We start from the raw sequence: 20,191 nt of genomic DNA, 5'->3' as shown, positions 1-20,191 counted from the left end.
TCTTCCTTCCCCTGATAGCTCTTCAAATAGATAAAACAAGCAATTGCATCTTCTCTCCAAGCTAAACATCTCTTGTCCTTACCCATCCATCCCCAGTGATCTCCTTACATGGTTTGGCATTTCCTTTCTTTATTTACTGCTCTTTTCTGTACATATCCCAGTTTGCCAATGTCCCTCTTCTAAGATGGCACCAGAACTCAACATACTAGTGTGACTCATTTTGAGTTTGCTATAAACTGTCATCTAGCCACATTCCTCCTATCTTGTACTTGTGCGATTAATTTTTAAACTCAATTCAATCTAATCTAATGTGCATATGAAAGACATATACTTTGTGCCCAGAACTGGCTAAGTACCAATGATTCAAAGACAAAACATAAGATTACATTGAAAATACCTTCGAATCATCTCCAAGGATTCTCCCAGCTTAAAGATTTTATGGCTAGTAATATTCATATAGTCATTCACCAAGCATTTATTAAGCATCCACTGTGCACCAGACACTATTCTAGGTACCAAGAAAACAAAGACAAAAATAGGATTATAAATTGGAAAATATTTTAAAGATAATCTATAGAGAAATTGAATATTATCCTCTTTTAGGGTCCTTCCCAGCTCTAAGATTCTAAGATCAGCAGAATTCATATTTATTCATTCAACAAACATTTATTAAGTGCCCACTATGTGCCAGACACTGAGCTAACTGGTGAGGCTAAAAAGATGACAACAAAAAATAGCCCCTCTATTATAGAAATGTATGTGTGTATAGCTGTTAAATTTCATTTGGATAGAGCCAATTCTTTGTTCCAGCCTATTGAGATCTTTCCATCTGACATGTTAGCTCTCACTACAGGCTTCCTGTCATCTGGAAATTTGATAAACATGCTATTTTTCTACAAATCTTTGATAAAAATGTTGGCGAGCCCAAGGTCAGAGGACAGATTCTTGATACTCTCTCCAAGGTGACATCAACTCATTAATGACTGCACTTTGAGTCTAGTCATTCAACCAGTTCTGAATCTAAGTGTACTATCATGTAACCTATATTTTTTTCATCTTACCATCCAGTCAGTCAGCCAGCAATCAATCAATCAACAAGTATTTATAAATAAAGCAAGTCACTTCTCTGTTATAGGCCTCCACTTTTCTCATCTATAAAATGAAAGGGCTAAACTAAATCTAAACTGTCAAACACTCAGCAAATATTCTCCTCAAATTTTAGAGGGTTACTTTATACAATGAGAAATTAAATATCTTACCCTCGGCCAGCTTGAGCCAGAATCAAGAAGCCAATTTTCAATCCACCTGCATGACAATGATCATTTTATAGCTATAGTTATGTTTTTTATAGATATGATGATGGCTAACATTTATATGATGCTTTACGATTTCCAAAGCATTTTATACAAATTATCTCATTTGATAGTCACAATAACCCTGCAAAGTAAGTTCTACTAGTGACTCAAAACTGGCATGGAAAACAGAGACTCTCAAAGCTTTCTCTGGCTACTTCCACAACATGGGTAGATATACCTCTGCTACCACTAACACCTAAATTAGAAGTCAGAATGACTTTCATTTCTTCAACTCATTTATTTCATCCTTCAACTTCCAGGAAGACCTTACCCTTTTTTTCCCAGCAATTTCCTCCTCAGGAGTCTTAAATAATAATATTATGTTGTACCCTATGTGCCAAGTGTGAGAAATGATTCATTTGGATCTACTCTATTTCAATCAGTATAATTTTTTACATAAATCATATAGGAATAATTAGATAAGATAGATTCTTATAGTAAGTCTTTATAATGGGCCTCAGACTTTAATGTAATATTCACTACTTGATTACTAGTTACAAAGCTCCCCTATACAATTACAAGAATGCTGACAAAGATTATCTCCATCCTGTTTTGTTCAAATTCCATATATAAAAAACAGAATGGGCGGGTCAATTTAATGCTTTCAAAAGTCCACCAACATTTTTTGTACCTCCTGACCAATGTCTTAGATTATTTTATTGCTGAGAATAGCTAAGTTATTCACAGCTGATCATTTTCAATATTGTTGTTATTTTGTACACAGTACATTTCACTTTGCATCAGATCTTTCTGAGAGTATTCTGCTCATCATTTCTTATAGCATAGCATTCCATCATAATCATATACCACAAATTGTTCAGCCATTCCCCAATTGATGGGCAACCTCTCAGTTTCCAATTCTTTGCCACCAGAAAAGAGCTGCTATTAAAATTTTGTATGTATAGGTCCTTTTTCTTTTCTTTTTTTTTTTTTTTTTTTTATCTTTCTGTATATAGACCTAATAGTAGTATTGCTGGCTTCAAAAGGTATGGATAGTTTTAAAACCCTTTGGGCATAGTTCCAAATTGCTCTAAAGAATGGTCAAATCAGTTCACAACTCCACCAATACATTAATATTCATTTTTTCTACATCCCCTTTGATATTTTTCATTTTCCTTTTCTGTTCTATAAGCTGATCTAATAGATATTAGGTAATACCTCAGAATTATTTTAATTTGCATTTTTCCAATTAATAATGAGTTAGAGCATTTTTTCAATGAATATAAATAGCTTTGATTACTTTATCTGAAAACTGTTCATATCTTTTTATCACTTGTCAATGGGAAATGACTAATTTTTATAAATTTGAGTCTGTTCTCTATGTATTTGAGAAATAAGGCCTTTATGAGAGAAATTTGTTTTAAAATTTTTCACAACTGTATTTTCCTCCAACCTAACCTCCCCCTTTATTCTGTTTTCTCACTCTCCTTTTACCCTGTCCTTTCTTAAAAGTGTTTTGCTTCTGACTACTGCCTCCTCCAATTTGCCTTATCTCTAGCATCTTGGTTCTGCCCCCCATCTGAGACCATCTTATGACCACTTAGTAAGTGCTTCCCCGTGCTTCACACAACCTGTGACTCCCTGCTGATACATCATTTTTGGCCCTCAAGAGCAAAGTCTATTCAATGAGGCAATTCCAATAGACTTGTGATGGAGAGAGTCATCTGCATCCAGAGAATTATGGGGACTGATGTGGATCACAACCTAGTATTTTTACCTTTTTGTTGTTTACTTGCTTGTTTTTTTCTTTCTTATTTTTCCCTTTTGATCTGATTTTTCTTGTGCAGCATGATAAATGTGGAAATATGTTTAGAAGAATCAAACATGAGTAACCTATTGACTGATTACTTGCTGTCTAGGAGAGGAAGGAAGTAGGGAGGGAGGGAAAAAATTTAGAACACAAAATTTTGCAAGGGTGAATTAAAAACTATCTTTACATGTATTTTGAAAAATAAAAAGCTATTTTTAAAAAACCAAGAAGGTGTTATTGTTATCCCTATTTTACAGTTGAGGAAACTGAGGCAAGCTCAGGTTAAGTGATTTGCTTAGAGTCATACAGCTAGTAAGTGTCTGAAGTAGAATTTGAACTCTTTGCTCTTAAAACTCCAGATTATCCAAGAAGAATAGAAACAGACCAGGCCCCAGGAGTTGGGGAAAATGGAATTGGAAATGATTCTTCTGATGTCCGACTTCTTTACTTTCTTAGAGGTTGGATGTAGAGAATATCTACATCCAAAATTCTGAGAATACCACCTTAATCTCCATTATACATTATCAGTCTCCTCCTCAAAAAATATCAAGAGAGTATCTGGCAGGGGTCCTCAAACTTTTTAAATAGGGGGCCAGTTCACTGTCCCTCAGACTATTGGAGGGCTGGACTATAGTAAAAACAAAAACTTTGTTTTGTGGGCCTTTAAATAAAGAAACTTCATAGCCCTGGGTTAGGGGGATAATCGTCCTCAGCTGCTGCATCTGGCCGGCGGGTTGTAGTTTGAGGGCCCCTGGCAGTCATCTTGAGCGATAATCATGGAATAGAAACTGTTACTCCAAAATTAAGATACCTCCATAGAACCTAATAATAATAATAACAAATCAGAATTGTGTAATACTTAAAGTTTACAGATTTCTCACAACATCTTGACAAGACTGTAAATATTTTGTCATTGTTCAGTTGTGTCTTACTCTTTGTGACCCCTTGGATTAGCCTAAACATTAAAGTGGTTTACCATTTTCTTCTCCTATAGATTAAGCTAAACAAAAGCTAAATAATTTGCCCAAAGTTAAAAAATATCTGAGGCCAGATTTGAATTCAGGTCTTCCTGATTCCAGGTTCAGGATTCTATCCATAGAGCTGTCTATAGTGTAAATATTATTGTCCCCATTTTCCAGAGGGTAAAACTGAGTCTCAGAAAGATTGAAGTAATGTATCCAAAATCACATAGCTAGTAATTGTCAGAGTAGGACCTCAAACTCAGGTCTTTAAACTCCATATTAGGCCTCTTTCTACTATGTCATAGGGCCTTTCTGACTTATGTTATCAGAACTAGAAGAAATCTTAGAGCTCCTCTAATCTAACTTCATCTTTTTTTTAAACTTAAAAATTTGTGTTTTACTAATCTGTCCCTTCCATTATCCATCCATTCATTAAAAATGTATTATATTCATTAATATAATATATTAACATGCTATATATTATATATTAATATTTATTATTAATTTATTTTATTCATTAAGAATTTATTAATTTATTAAAAACCTACACAAGTGTGTGTGTGTGTGTGTGTGTGTGTGCACATAAAACACAAACAAAAATCCCATGAAAAATAAAGCTCTCAATACCTAGCTGCATAGTATGGGAAAAGAAATTCCCACATTAGTCAGTCCTAAAATATACGCCTCTTTCTACATTTTAAGTTCGTCATCTGTAGTAGAAGGTGAAATGGCATGATTCATTTTCATTCTTTTGGACTCGTTAACATCCTTATTTCCACAGAGAAAGAAACTGAGGCTCTGAGAAGGTTAGTAACTCATTCAATGTCACTAGATTTGGAGGCAGGGGACCTAGGTTCAAAATTTTGTGATCTTGGACAAATCATTTAATCCAAACCTTGATTTTCTGAACTGTAAAATGAAATGGTTTGCTGCTGCTCACTACTTTTTCATTCAGGTTTGTGACCCTGTTTGAGATTTTTGGGCAGAGATACTGCAGTGGTTTGCCATTTCCTTCCCCAGCTCATTTGTCAGATGAGAAAACTGAGGCAAACAGGATGAAGCGACTTGCCCAGGATCACCCACCTAGGAAGTGTCTGAGGCTGGATTTGAATTTTAGAAGATGAGTCCTCTTGCTTCCAGGTCTGGAACCTTTGCACTGTGGCATCCCCTAGCTACCATAAAATAAAAGTGTTGTGCTAAATGAAGCTCTGGCCCCTCTCTGTGAGCGAAGAGCCCACACTTAAAGATCATTAAGGAGGCTCACCACCTCCCCCCATCCTAGGAAATCTGGCCACAGGAGGTGAGAAAGGAGGGTTGGATTAGAATGGGGAATGGAGAAATTCAGGGCTTTCCCTTTTACCTACCCTGTCTCAGGCCTCCCCTTTCTCTTTGCCAGACTGGCTCTGAAAACCTCATTTTTCTTTCCTCTTCTCCTGGTGCAATGCCCCCTCAATGGCTAGAGGATTGCATCCCTCCTCCCTCCCTCCTTTGCTCCAATCTGGGGGAGGTGACAGGACTTCATTACCCAGGCCCCAGCTGTCCACACCCATTGATCCACCCCGGCCCTGGTGACCTTGGATCGATGGGTAGAGGATTATTTAGTGCCTGCTGTCAGGTAGCAGAGGTCCCAGGAGGAGAGAGGAGAAAGAGAATACAAAGATCAAGGACTCTGAGCCAAGGGGTCCTTCTGGGGATGATGCCACTCTGATCCCTTTTGCCAAAGTCAATTGGATTCAGGTCACCAAAGAGGAGAAAGGAAACCCAAAATCTTAGTTTATCAGCCCAGAAACCAGTATTGGATTATTCAGCAGACACATGAGGCATATTAATGATAATAATAACTAGAATTGATGTAGCACTTTAAGGTTTATAAATACTTTCTCATTTGATCATCACAACAACCTAGGGAGGTAGATACTATTACAATTTCCATTTTATAAATGAAGCAACTGAGGCACAGAAGTAACTTCACTATAGTTATACAATTAGCAAATGTCTTGAGGCTGGATTTGAACTCAGGTCTTCCTAACTTAAGATCCTCTGTTCTATCCACTCTCCCACCAGTATAGAAGCCTCCAAGGGCAACTACCTCATCCTTGGTAGTCTAGTGTCACCCTTTTGGGTGGAGAATTTTTCTCTTCCTTTCTTGGGGGAATCCTGGGCATGAGAACTTCTTCTCTGGCCCAGCTACTTAATTCTAGCAACTGACCATTGATAGCCCAGGGGTTAGATAGAAGGAATAAAGCAACCCTTTAAAATACTCCTAAAAAAACTAGAAGAACAAATATTAGGGAAAAAATGTTAATATGGTAGAAAGAGTGATGCATCTGGAATGAGGAGAACTGGCTTTGGATCCCATTTCTGACTCGGTGGTTTGACCACAGGCAAGGAAAAGCCATTTCTTGGAGCTTTAGTTTTCTAATTTGTAAACTAGACATAACAATGCACATACCTCTATACCTCTCTGCCTAGTAAAAGAAATGCTTCTGAAACCTTAAAGGACTCTACAAATATGAGTCATTATTTTAAATTTGAAAGGAATTTCATCTTCTTGTTCCCATGAGACAATTCTGATAGCTTTCTAAGAATCTACTACGGACTCATCCCAGAAGCTCTGTGGGCTAGTTCAGTAATGGAGAGGCAATACTTGGGAGAATGTGAGTCTTGGTTGGACCCTATAAGCCTGAGGGAGGTTTTAACGTGCTGCTTCCCTAAAACTGAAGTTCTAGTCTCAGCTCTGCTATTGTGTGATGTGGGGCCAATCATTGCCTGTCTCTGGGCCTTTTCTGTAAAATGAAAGGATGGAACTGAGTGATTTTAAATATATCTTCCACTTCTCACAAAGAAGGCAGGCATCTTCTATAGTGATGGAATAGCTGCTAGATTTAGTCAAAATAATTGGACCATTGTCTTACTTTAGCATTCTCTGCCCCATGAAATTACTTTATATTATGGTATATATGTACTTACTGTTTTCTTCCTAGTTTATATGTTATAACCCTCAGTAGAATGCATACTCTTTGAGGGCTCAGACTTTTCCCAAGATATTCCCAGCAAGACACCTAATAGAGTGTTTTGCACTTGTTATTCAGTCATTTTTCAGCCATATCCAACACTTTGTTACACCATTTGGGGTTTAAGATAATGGAATAATCTGCCATTTCTTTCTTCATTCATGTCACAGATGAAGAAATTGAGAAAAGCAAGATTAAGTGACTTACCCAGAGTCACACAGCTAAGAAGTATCTGAGACTAGATTTTGTTATGCCACAGTTCTCTTTTATTATCCTGACTCAATTTCCCTAATTGTCCTGCCTCAGTTTCCCTGAATTGTTCTGCCTCAGGTACTAATTGTTCAGTAACACCACCCCTCCTTCCTAATCATGGTGATATAGATAAGGAGACATCTTAGACATCCTAGACATCATGACCCCAGACCTTCTCCATTTATCAGAATGCCTCCCCTCACCCTGTCAGAACCGGATTGATGATAGTCCTGTTCCCACTCTCAGCATTCTGATTCTGCCTCTGCTTCTATCTGCCCCCTGAGTCTGAGTCATGTGTATATAGGTCATTGAGAACTCGCATTGTTTGCTGGATTCTTGGAGAAGATAGTTTCATTCAGCCCTGGGACCAAACCATGGATCCATTTGGTTCCAGTAAATCTCTTCCTTTCAAATAAAATATTAAAAACTCTCTAATCTCTATCTTGCCTCAGTTTTTCTGTCATTACAATTTGAACTCAGGAAAATGAGTCTTCCCTACTCCAGAAACAACATTTACTATGCCATCCAGCTGATGTGTATGTATGCATATACTACGCAGGATGTTTATAATAAATGTGTATATATGTAAATATATGCATATATATAATATGAAGGGGTGTGTGTATACATATTGTCTCCCAAAATAGCTTTTTGAGAGCAGGGGCTGCTTGTATATACCCAGCACCTGGCTGAGGCTCTGACACAGAGTAGCTGTTGATTTTTTGGTCCTGTATCAGCTCAGGTGGCAGTAGCCTGTTTCCTCCATATTCCAACCTTCCCTTCCCATCATCATCTTTCCTACCAGCAGGTTCAGTTCCACAACAAAAGTGGGGATGACAACAAAAACAAGCCAGGATCTGCATAAGGGAGAGTCAGCAAATTTCACCATGCTCTCCAGTGACTCACAATCACATCTTTAGCACATGAAGAAAAATAAAGCCAAAAACAAACAAAAATACATTCACACACACTGTCCTAACCCTTCACACCATAGATGGTGATGCTACTGTTGCCTCCCAGGGCCATGGTGAGAATGAAAGCACAATGAACACGTGACCCTGGGTGTTCCTTGGTTTTAAGATACTATGGCCCATCAGAAACCTTACCAGACTCTTCTCTGGAGAATAGAAATGTCTTCTCCCATCTTTCTTCCTATATCTGCCTCTACCCATATCCCCTAAGCAACTTAGTGCCAGTGTCAAGGAACCAAACAAATTCAAGATTGCCTGAGGGGAAAAAAGAAAGAAAAAATAAAAATGGAATCTGAAAAATCTTTATAGGGGCTGGATTCATGAGTTTTGAAAGCAGGGTCCTTAAGGGTTCATAGGGGGTGCCAAAGATGACTGACACAGGATGACCAAGGAGTCACATATGCATCTGTGAGTGGGTCTGGATGAGTGTTTCATAATGTGTGTCTAAATACTAAATGAGTATGTGTCTGTGTATGTGTGCCTCTGAATTTGTGGGTGGGTTTGCATGTATTAAGGGGAAAGGAGGCTCCTCTGTGGGAGTATTTATGGATTTGTCAGCAAGTGTCAGTCTGTGAGTGGGATCCAGTTTTTGTGATTTTCAGTGTGTGTGTATATTAATCAGGGCACATGTGTATACATGCACACGTGAACATTGTGCTTTTTGGGTCTTAGGGAAATAGCTCAAATTATTTTTTCAGATGTTTTGGTCTCAGTGAATTAATTTCTCAAGGCCACATATGTTTCTGGGGGAGATATCCAGCTGCTTGTGGGATTTCGTGGCTCAATAGCCAATAGGCCAGCAAATGAGCTTAGCATATCATTGTTTTCTTTTCAGTTTGCATCCCCCACTCATCTCAGAAACTGCTTCCAAGGCAGTCAGGAAAGCATCCTTCCCCCTTAACAAGGAGAGGTATTCTAGTCCTAGGTCAGCACAGCAATACATCCTCCAACAAATATTTCTCTATGCCAAGCCCTTCCTAGAAGCTTTGGGGGTTACAGTGATAAAAATGAGAAGATACTTTCTCTGAGTTTGTGTATGTGGGTGGGAGTCAGGATGTTCTTACCTTCCTTCAAGAAATTCAACTTTCCCTTGAAGAAAAAATAACACTTATTTTTCACAAATTCAGCTTTTGAAAAGTGATTTCAATCTATCACATCTATGGTAGAGTAGATAGTATCATTCCCATTTCCATACAGAAACTGCAATCTATAAAGAGGGAAGTTAATGGTCCAAGATCAAGCAAGGAGTTAATAGGAAGAGCCAACCCATGCTTGACAGGGGTCGAGGTTTTTCCTTAGCTACAGTATGCTGGTTTGTGCATTCAATTCCATATGGCATCTGATAGTTTTTTATTAAAGACCTACTATGTAGAATTGATAAGGTCTAGATTTAGGGAACCAAAATGAGACTAGGGTTTCTGGTGGTCAGGGAGTTAAATGATAAGGTCTAGTGGCAGGTTCAGGGTTCAGGGAACCAAATGGAGAGGTTTGGCTCCCCTGCAACCCCTTGGGATTCGGCACAAGGGTAGGGAGTTTTGGGGAACCCCCTTCTGGCAGCGCAGGGATTCTCTGTGAAGGAATTTACAGACCCAAAAACCTAGATAGATAAAAGAGGTTTATTATGGGGATTGGGAAGTAAGGTTAGAAATCCTGACGGAGAGACATAAAGTCTAATTAGGAAATAGGTGAGGATAAAGAGAGGATAACACTGGAAAAGAATATTCCAGCGGGTAAAGGCCCTTGGCATCCCACACATGGCATAACTGACATGTTTGGAACCTCTGCAAAGAGAGGGTTTTAGTTTGGTGTTTTATATTGAGTGCCTTAGTGGGGGCTGGGACAGTCCAACCTGGCTCAGACCCAGTGGGGGCTGGGAGAGCCTGATCTCCTATTGGAATTCAAAGGGATGCTTTTTGACCAGAATTTGTATTGAATCAAAGGCTCTGGCATCCGGGAAAGACAACTTGTCTGGGGAGGATATGCCTCAGCCAGGAGGGGCTGGGAATCTGAAAGGAATCACAGATCAATAGAAAATACAGTTTCTTAAAGGGACCAAAACCCTCTTCAGAATCACAATAACAGTCTGTGGGGATACAAAGTCAAAAATAAAATCGATTCCTGTCCCCCAGAATATTCTACTTGGAAAGACTCTAAAAGGTATCTTCCTCTTCTCCTGCTTATAGGGTCATATATTTAGAAGTGAAAGAGACCTTGGAAATTTCCTAGTGCAACCAGCTCATTTTATAAAGGAGGAAAGTGAGTTTCAGAAAAAATAACACAGTCAGAATAGAATATTAATTAGAAGAATCAGAATTTGAACCTAGGTTAGTGCAATAGACAGTGAAGTAGCAGGAAGCTAAGACATCTCCTCCCCCCCCCCCCACTTATAATCTGAAAACCAGCTTCCTTGTTCTCTTCAGATGACCTGTTTTCTGATGGGTAGGTAGGAGACTAGCAGGTGCCAGAGACATTTCCTGTTTCCTTCCCTTGAGCATAGTGCCATAACCACATTTTCCTTAAGTAGGTCCTCTATTGTTTCTTGTAATCAATAGCTGTCAAACATCCTGCTCACCTTTGCTACCTGGCAGGATGTGAGCCCCTTCCTAATCCACCCTAATTTGAAATACACTTGTGGTTTTTGCCTTTATATACTCAGCTCTTAGGTAGGATCAAGGCTGAACTTTTTGAGCTGCATCTCAGGGTTTAGTCGCAGGTGGCTAATAAACGCTCTTAAAACATAATTTGGTTTGGCTGTGTGGTCAGCTTATCTCTCTGGTCCATTTCAATAGAGCACCTGAACTGGAGTTCAGATCCAGCCTCAGACACTTAAGTTGTGTAACTCTGGGCAAGTCACTTTACTTTGTTTGCTTCCGTTTTCTCATCTGTAAAATGAGCTGGAGGAGGAAATGGTGAATTATTCCATATCTTTACCAAGAAAACCCCAAGTGGAATCATTAAGTATTAGACACAACTAAACAGTGTAAATGCAGTGCATATGTTGTACCTTCCATACCACCTGGCATTGATGATGAAAGATAATTCCTACCTTCAAGAAGCTTATAGTCTCCTGAAGAAAGGACAAAACATAGGGAAGAAACCTCTGTCCCTGGGAGTATCTGAAGCTAGATTTGAACTCATCTTGAAGATTTGAAATTATCTTGATTAAGGAAGTTTCTATGTTCCCTGAAACCGAACTGTCCTATAAGTATTTTCTTTCTCAATTAGAATGTGAGCATATTATGGGCCTGGAGTCAGGCAGACAGATCTTCCTGAGTTTAAATATGGCCTCAGACACTTAGCTATGTGACTCTGGGCACAGGCTGTTTGCCTCAGTATCTATAAAATGAGCTGGAAAAGGAAATGGCAAAATCACTCCATTATCTTTGCCAAGAAAATCCCAAATGGGGTCAATAAGAATCAGATAAATCACAATAACAACCAATCCTAAAAGCAGGGAATAGAAACTGTCTTTTTCTATGTATCCCCATCATTTAACACAATACTTGGCACATAATAAGTGCTTAACAAATGTCTTTTGTATTCATTTGTATGTTAATTCAAAGTTTAATTTTCCAATTGTTTTATTTCCTTCTGGCTCATTACTGATTAAGATGAATTTTTAATTACAAAGAACTTCCTTTTATTTATATAGTTATTGAGTTCTAAAGTTTAAAAAGGGGCTCTCACCTCCACTCCCATGTATACATATAAGACATCATAGTACAGAAGACAATCAGCCTGTGTCCTAGCTCAGCTGACCTTTATTTATACAGAGCTGGTTCCCTGTCTACTGGTATTTATGATAAGCTTGGCTATGACCTCAGGGGGAGGTATACTAGATGCAGATATTTGAAAAAGGGAAGAAGGGATGTAATGATTGCAAAATGAGCCTTTCCCCTTCTTGTACCCTTCTCATTCCTATTCCTCCCTCCCTCAATTTTTGTTTTTAAATTCCACACTAGATACTGTCATGACCAAGAAATTTTCCAGACAAATCAGATATTCATTGATTAGAGAATGACTAAAATAAAATCATGGTTCATTTATGTAATGGAATAATATCGTGCTATAATATGAAAAATTCAGGGAAGTATGAGAAGTAATGGGCAAAAGTGAAATTAGCAGAACTGAGAAAACAATAGACAGTAATTATAAGTGAAAATCATAACAAATAATCTGAAACCAAATTCTGTGTAATTATAATGATTATTTGTTCTGAAGAAAGAAAGAAAAAACTGGAACCAAGTGGCAGAGTAGATCAAGCTCTGAATCTGGAGTTGGGAAAATCTGAATTCAAATCCAGTCTCAGATACTTAATAACTGTGTGGGGCAAGTCTCTAACTTCTGTTTTCCTCATTCAAAAAATAGGGGTTTAATAGCCCCTACCTCATAAGGTTGTTAAAGGATCAGATGAGATCGGGTTTGTAAAATGCTTAGCACAGTGCCTGGAACCTAGTAAGCATGATATAAATGCTTATTTTCTTCTTTGCAGAAATAGGAGGCTGTGGATATGGTACATTGCATTTACTTCCAAGTGTGGCTGATGTGCTAATTTTCCTGAATTGCCTCCCCCTCTTTACTTTTCTTCTTTTCTTTTTTCTTGGTTACAAGGGGAGACGCTGAAGAAAGAAAGGGGAAGGATATATTTGGAAATGAAAGTGGTAAAAATCAAAAGATATTAATACTTTATTAAAAAATTACTATAAGACAGCCTCTGAGATCTGTTGATGTGAGTTGCATCACAAAATAGAGAAACTTTCATGATCATTTAATCCAAAATGCCCATTTTATGCATAAGGAAACTGAAACTCAGTAATAGCATCATTAAAAAGGCTTTGGGGTCAGAGAACCGGAGGTCAAATCCCCATTTGGTGATTTTGTATCCTTGCAAAACTTCAAACAAATCACTTAACTTTTCTGGGCCTAAGACTTCTCCTCTATAAAAGGAGGGACTTGGGTTAGATGTTCTTTGAAATAACCCCATCTCTTAGGCAGGGCTGGGCTGAGGGATGTTCCCATAGCTGCAGAGGCAGAGATATTGGGGAGCCTCCCTGTAATGCCGGGCAAATAGAGGCAAGGCTGAGATCAGGGATTGCTGTGGCAAAGCCACAGCCAGCAGACTTGGATGAGACTCTTGTCTCAGAGCATCCAGCAACGAGCAAGCAATTCCAGAGACTTTTATAGGACTCTAGCGATCAGGGAAACAAAGGCAAGGATGGGGCAGAGCACTGGTAGAGTGGTGATTCCAGGAAGGAGCATAACTTTTTAATTCTGACAGGTGAAGAAGGAAGGATCATAAATTCTGATACATTGGGAGTGAAGTAAAGCAGTAAAGCTAGTAAAGCAGGAGGCAGGAAGTCTGGGCCAGAAAGAGAGAATACCATCTCTCTGAGATAAGCCATCTGGAGCTGGGATGCCAGAGTGGCCAGAGCTCCGCAGCCCAAATTCTCTCAGTCCCAATGACCAGGAAGGCAGAGCAATTCAGGGAAACTGAGGCATAACATCACCCCCCCCCCCAAGCTAAGATGATTTATAACTCAGGACTGTGCCCCAGGAGAAGATTCTTCACTGACCTTTGAAGTACTTCCTGGTACCAGCCGTCCAGTGGGTACAGTGTGTGGGAAGGGAAAGAGAACACTGTCCCAAAGCCCCTCTGGCCCAACAGAGTACCCTGCCCACTCTTCAGTGCTTCCATAAGGCATCTCACATGCTTTCCTCACAATGGGCAGGTGTTAGACAGCATTAATATTATTATCCTCATTTTGAAGATGAGAAAATAAGCACCTAAAGAGTAAGTGATTTCTTTCACTAGTAAGGGGCAGGATCAGAATTTGACTGTTAAGTTCAGGGTTTTTTCCACTCTACCATGTTGTTTCGGGTACACATTTTCTATTATCCCTATCATAGAGGGTATACATACATGTCTAGTATGTGCAGAGGCAGCTAGAGTTCCAGGCTTAGAGTCAGGAAGATTGATCTGGCCTCAGACATTTACCAGCTGTGTGACCCTGGGCAAGTCACTTAACCCTGTTTGCCTCAGTCTCCTTATTTGTAAAATGAGCTGAATAAGGAAATGGCAAATCACTCCAGTATCTTTGCCAAGAGAACCTTCACAAAGAGTTGGACAACTGAAAATGACTGAATAAAAACTCATGTACAAAGCTCGGTACAGTCACTGGATTTGAAATCAGAAGATGTGGGTCCAATTCTACCTTAGTCACTTAGTTGCTATATGATCCTGGAGAAGTCATTCAACCTCTGCCTACCTCAGTTTCCTCAGCTGTAAAAATGAGAATAATAATAACATCTGTGATCCAGGATTGTTGTGAGGCTCAAATGAGATAACATTTATAAAGTATTGCACAAACATCAAAATGCTATTAAATGCTGGTTATTATTGTTATTGTTATTATCATCTTCATCTTTCATACAGAATAGGTAACTAGATGATATAGCAGATAAAGCACTGGACCTAGAGCCAGGAAGATCTGAGTTCAAATTTTGTATTTGACACTTACTGAATTCAGGAAGATGAGTCATTTCAATCCTATCTTCATGACTCCATTTGGGGTTTTTCTTGGCAAAAATGTAGAGTGATTTGCCATTTCCTTCTCCAGTTCATTTTACAGATGAGTTAACTGAATGTCCCTGGAGTTGAGTTAGTCCTTCAAATTGAATGTTCAGATTAAATGACTAAGTCCATTTTCACTTCCTAGGCTACTTTGCTTTTGTCCTCTGGTCCAAGTTTAATATTCCAGGCTAGAAGGCTAGAAAGGAAGGCTTATCTTTAGATCTGGTCCTCTCCATTCCCATTCTGGCTGATGGCTGAGTTCTATGATCTTGATCAACCTTCAGGATGCCTGTTCTTTGGAAATTAGAAGGGAAAGGAGCAGGTCAGGTTGGGATTAAAGACTGTTGAAGAAGGAAGGCATCTATAGCATGACCCATTTTTATCATGATGCCACTCTGAACAGCAGAGCCAAGACTTAAACTAAAATCTTTTCTCATCAAGTAATCTAACATTCTTCCCACTTTCCAAGGTGCCTCCTTGAATGAATTTGGGGTTTCCCTTTCATAACCTGTATTTTGGACACATGGTTTTATATTTTCTTGAGGTGGGGAAGGGTGTAATCTCTCTTAATTCCAGTGTTTTTTCTCTTTTAATTATTTCCTATCTATCCTGTATATAGTTTGCTTTGTGTATGTGCTGGTGTGTTGTCTCCCCATTAGATTATAAACTCTTTAAGGGCAGGAACTATTGTTTGTCTCTTTGTATCTTGAGAGCTTAGCACAATGCTTGGCCCATTTTTGTTCAGTTATTTCAGTCCTGTCAATGGCCCCACTTGGGATTTTCTTGGCAAAGACACTAGAATGGTTTGTCATTTCCTTCTCCAGCTCATTTTACAGATTACAAATGGAGACAAACAGGATGAAGCACTCACCATGGGATAGCATGTGACCATGACTAGTGAGTGTCTGAGGATGGATTTGGGTTCAGGTCTTCTTTATGCACATAAAAAGTACTTAATAAATAATTATTGAATATATAATGATTATATGGTGGAGGAGGTGAAGAGCAATGAGGACTCTGGGGGCCAGGACTAGGTCTTTACATCCTTCACCATTTGTGAGGAGGAGAGAATGGTGGTATTTGTTATAACCTAATCAATGAGCTAAATCAGACCATTTGGTAGGTAGAGCCCTCCTGGACCCAGGAATGAAAAGCTTGGGATGTAGGAAAAGAAAAGACTGGATGGCTGTTTTCCATTTTTGAAGAGCTGCCTTCCAATCAGGGAGAAGATATAATACCTCTTGGTCTATTTGAACTCAAAAAGCAAAACCAAGAGCAATGTGTAACAATTTCAGGGAGAATTTACTAAGCTCTAACAATGTGCCAGCCACCGTGCCAGTAGTGGGGTTACAAACACAACAAATAAGAAAGTCCCTACTCCTAAATAGTTTATATTCCATTAAAGGAACCCACTCATGTAGAGGACCTGGAAAGGGGGAAGACAAAGGTATTTGCACAGGGTACCCTATTAATAAGATAGCTAGATAGGACCTGAATCATTGGTTTCATGTGTAAGGAGCTCTCAGGTGAGAAAATTTTATCAATGCACTTCTCTGCAAATTATAGTCTTTAGAAAGTTGCCTGGGGAACACAGTTTCAGTAATTTGTTCAGGGTTACAGTCAGTATGTGACAGAAGAAGTACGTGAACTCAGGTCATCCTGACTTCCTTTTAGTCTAACCAATGAGCTATATAAAAATAAAAATATAATTGACTCCTTTATCAGTAGTGAATTCTTCTTCAAATAAGACTGGCTGACCAGTCACTGGGGATGTCATAGGAGAAAATTCTATTCAAATTTGAGTTGAACCAACTTACCTTTGTGGTCTTTTCAAACTCCAAGGTCCTGGAGTGCAAACGTTCATCTCATTTCTTTTGACCAAAGATAATAGCCCAGATTTCTGTTGAAAGATAGGAGGGAGACTTCTGACAAAGAATTTCAGTAAGACCATTTGTCCTGGTCAGCTACTATTGATCATTCTAATTTTCTGATCCCATTGCATATAAGATACTTTTTCTTATTCTCTTGTTAATGTCTTTTGCTAAATTCTGTTGTGGTTTGGATCAATTACTAGTTAATCAAATAATTAGTCAACTTTTCAATTAGCAGAAGTACCAACTTATGTGCTAGATACTATCTTAGATGCTGGATATACCAAAAAAAAAAGTGAAACAATCCCTTTCCTGAAAGAGCTTATCTTCTATGAGGTGGGGGCAGAAAGAAATAATACATTCACATCCTTTTTTCATTCTTTGTTCTTGAAGAAGATCAATGACTTCACAAACATAATGTCTTGACTTACACTCAAATTGAATCCAAGTGAGGAAGAACTGACATATATACAAAAATACATACAAAAAAGATAGGAAGGTAATATGGACGTTATTTTTGTGGGAAGAGAGAATCACTAGTAATGAGAGAGGGGTATTATTAAGAAAGACTTCAGATAGGAGGGGATCCTTGAGCTAAACTTTGAAGAAAACTAGAAATTTGCAAAGGAAAAAGAGGAGGAAACAGAGGGAGAGGAGGAAGAGAAGAAAGAGGAGGAAGAAAAAAATGAGAGGAGGAGGATGGCTATCTGCTCTGGGCAATACTAGGGTAGTATTGGCTACCTACTGATAGGATAAAGAATGACACTGTGCTGTGCAGCAAAATTCCAGGCCTGGTTAGACTAGGAGAGATTTGAGATGGAGCCAGGGCTGACTTGAATGGAATGACCTTGGGCCCCCGAGTGGATGGTGAATGGGACACTGGACTTAGAATTATGAAAACTGGGATCAATTCCCACTACCCAACCCCTTATCACCCTTATCCTCAATGTCTCAATTTTCTCTTTACAGGGAGGATGGGCAGACCAGACTAAATTGCCTCTAAGGAACCTTCAAGCCCCAGATCTGATTCTATGACCAAGAGAAGGGAAAGAGACAGGATTCTGGAGGGGGGAAATCATAAACTGTTGAGTTATTGCGATAAAGATAGAAAATAAGGAGATTATGTTAGATGCAAGATCAGCTTCAGGGGAGGGCATCCTGAGTACTATGTCCCTACCCCAAAGTGCGAACTGAAGGTGGCCATATGGTATTACAGATAAAGTATTGGACTCAGAGTCAGAATAGGCTCAAATTCCAACTCAGACACTACCTATGATTATAGACACATTATTTAGCTTCTCTGGGTCTCAGTATCATCTGTAAAATGAAGAAATTTGATACTATGACCTCGAAGATCACTTCCAACTACATTTTGCAAAGGTGTAGGTTGAAAATATCTTTGCATGTATTTGGAAAAAGTAAAATACTCTTTTTAAAAATGTCAGTTATAGCTCCAAATCCATGCTTCAGGGTCTGTAGGCAGAGGCCTTGAGGTCCAGGCAAGTTGGAGTTTGGGTAGCTTCCAGGAGGACAAATGTAACCCTGGAGAAAAGGATTCACCTAAGGTTCACCCAGAAGATATTTGGCTTTCCTAGTGAATAAAAGAGCTGAGAGAAATGCCCCAGGTTGTGTACTAAAGGGTGAAAGTCAAGGGAACTAGGAATTTGAACTGTGTCAAAATACATAATTTATCTAATATGTAGGATATGGTTTCCTCCATGAAAGTCCTTCTCTACTACGTCATTGTAACATAAACAGTCATTCTGCCTTCTCAAAGGTTGGTCCAGTAGCACAGAAACTCTTGCTGTTCCTACCAAGCTGATACATGTGTTTTCCCTTCCCCTTAGACTGGAGAATGAGATGAATGAAAAGAAGGATGAAGATTAATGTGATGGACTGTGATTCTGAGGATCAACAAGAGAAAGCTCCCAACACAGAAACTAGTCATCAGGCAATGAATTCTTCAGCTAAAACAACTCACTCAAACCCCTACTCTGAAACTTACCACTTATATGACTTTGGACCAATCACAATAGTAATAACTATCATTTACAAAGCTGTGAGAATTGGGCTTTAAAGAACACAGCAACACAGAATCAATGCTTTTGGATTATGGGGCTATGGAAGATTTTTGAGAGTCCTTTGGTCAGCAAGGAGATCAAACCAGTCATTGCTTATAGAAATTAATTCAGATTATTCATTGAAAGTTCAAATACTGAAGCTGAAGCATAAACATTTTAGCTACATATTGAGAAGATGGGATTCATTGGAAAAGGCCTTGATGTTGGGAAAGATTGAAAGCAAAAGGAAAAGAGGAAAGGAGAGTTTGAAATGGATGGGTAGTATCACAGAAACAATGAACATGAAGTTGGACAAAGTTCAAGGGATAGTGGAGGAGAGAAGGGTCTGGAGTGCTAGAGTATAAAGCAGTGGTTCTTAAACTTTTGTTTTCAGTATCTTTATCCTATTAAAAATTATTGAGGATCTCTCCAAAGCGTTTTTGTTTATCTGGATTATATTTAATGACATTTACCATATTGGAAATAAAAACTATTTTTTAATTTGTAGACCCTCTAAAACCCAGGATTCTCTAGACTATACTTTGAGAACCACTTTAGACTCTAAAGGGTCACAAAGAATGAGACACAAATTAAGGGTGACAAAGCATTTTCCATACAATATCTCATTTGATCCTTTTAACAGCCCCAGAAAATGCTATTATTATTCTTCTTTTACTGATGGGGAAATCAAAACTGAAAGGTATTAAGTGACTTATTCAGGATCTCAGAGTATATGAAGTAAGTATCTGAGATTAGATTTTAAATAGGTCTTCCTAATGCCATGTTTATCCATTGAACCACCCAGCTTTGTAAATGTTTTACAAAACTTGAGATATTCAGCATCTAAACTAGCCTACAGAAAAATGACTAGGTCAGGAATCCCAGACCAAAGAGGAGTTTGCAGTTCTGTTGCTAAGAAAGCAAAGCTTCCCAACAATCTAAAGGGGGAAGTCTAGCAACATTCTCTTATTGTTCTGACTAAAACCCACATCAAGAACTTGCAAAACTCATTCAAAGGAGATAGCAATCAGATTTTGCCATGGATTAGACCACTCTGAGAGCACTGAAAAATGTAGGTACCCAGCTTGTCCCTGAGATCCTAGAATTAGGCAACACTCAATACCCTAAGAAAGCAGCAACAGGGCCAGATCAAACCTCTTCAGAAGTGTGAAGAAGTCCAGCCCTAATATTAAAGCTAAGTCAGGAAATTGGCTAGAAGAATGGACAAAAAAGAATTGTAAGACAATGAATGATGGCAGGGACATTCAGGATACAAATAAGAAGAGAATTACTCCAAAACAGCCATAAGCAATACCTCAGGAAAAAAAACCGTGTGGGCACAAATTCAACTAGAATTTCTGGAAGAAAAAAAGACAAGTACAAAA

At 38.7% G+C, this 20,191-nt stretch overlaps 1 long non-coding RNA gene across 1 annotated transcript in view; it reads left to right on the top strand.

Moving 5' to 3' along the window:
• The window catches only part of LOC116423211, a 101,455-nt gene extending 82,343 nt beyond the window's left edge, over positions 1-19,112 (top strand). Inside the window, exon 2 of the long non-coding RNA XR_004233717.1 lies at positions 18,594-19,112. This is a non-coding gene — a long non-coding RNA (uncharacterized LOC116423211). The remainder of the gene's footprint in view (positions 1-18,593) is intronic.
• The last annotated feature ends 1,079 nt before the right edge of the window (positions 19,113-20,191 follow it).

The sequence above is a fragment of the Sarcophilus harrisii genome, chromosome 4 (genome assembly GCF_902635505.1).
Source record: "Sarcophilus harrisii chromosome 4, mSarHar1.11, whole genome shotgun sequence".
NCBI classification, from domain to species: domain Eukaryota; kingdom Metazoa; phylum Chordata; class Mammalia; order Dasyuromorphia; family Dasyuridae; genus Sarcophilus; species Sarcophilus harrisii.
This window is presented reverse-complemented; position numbering and strand designations above follow the sequence as displayed.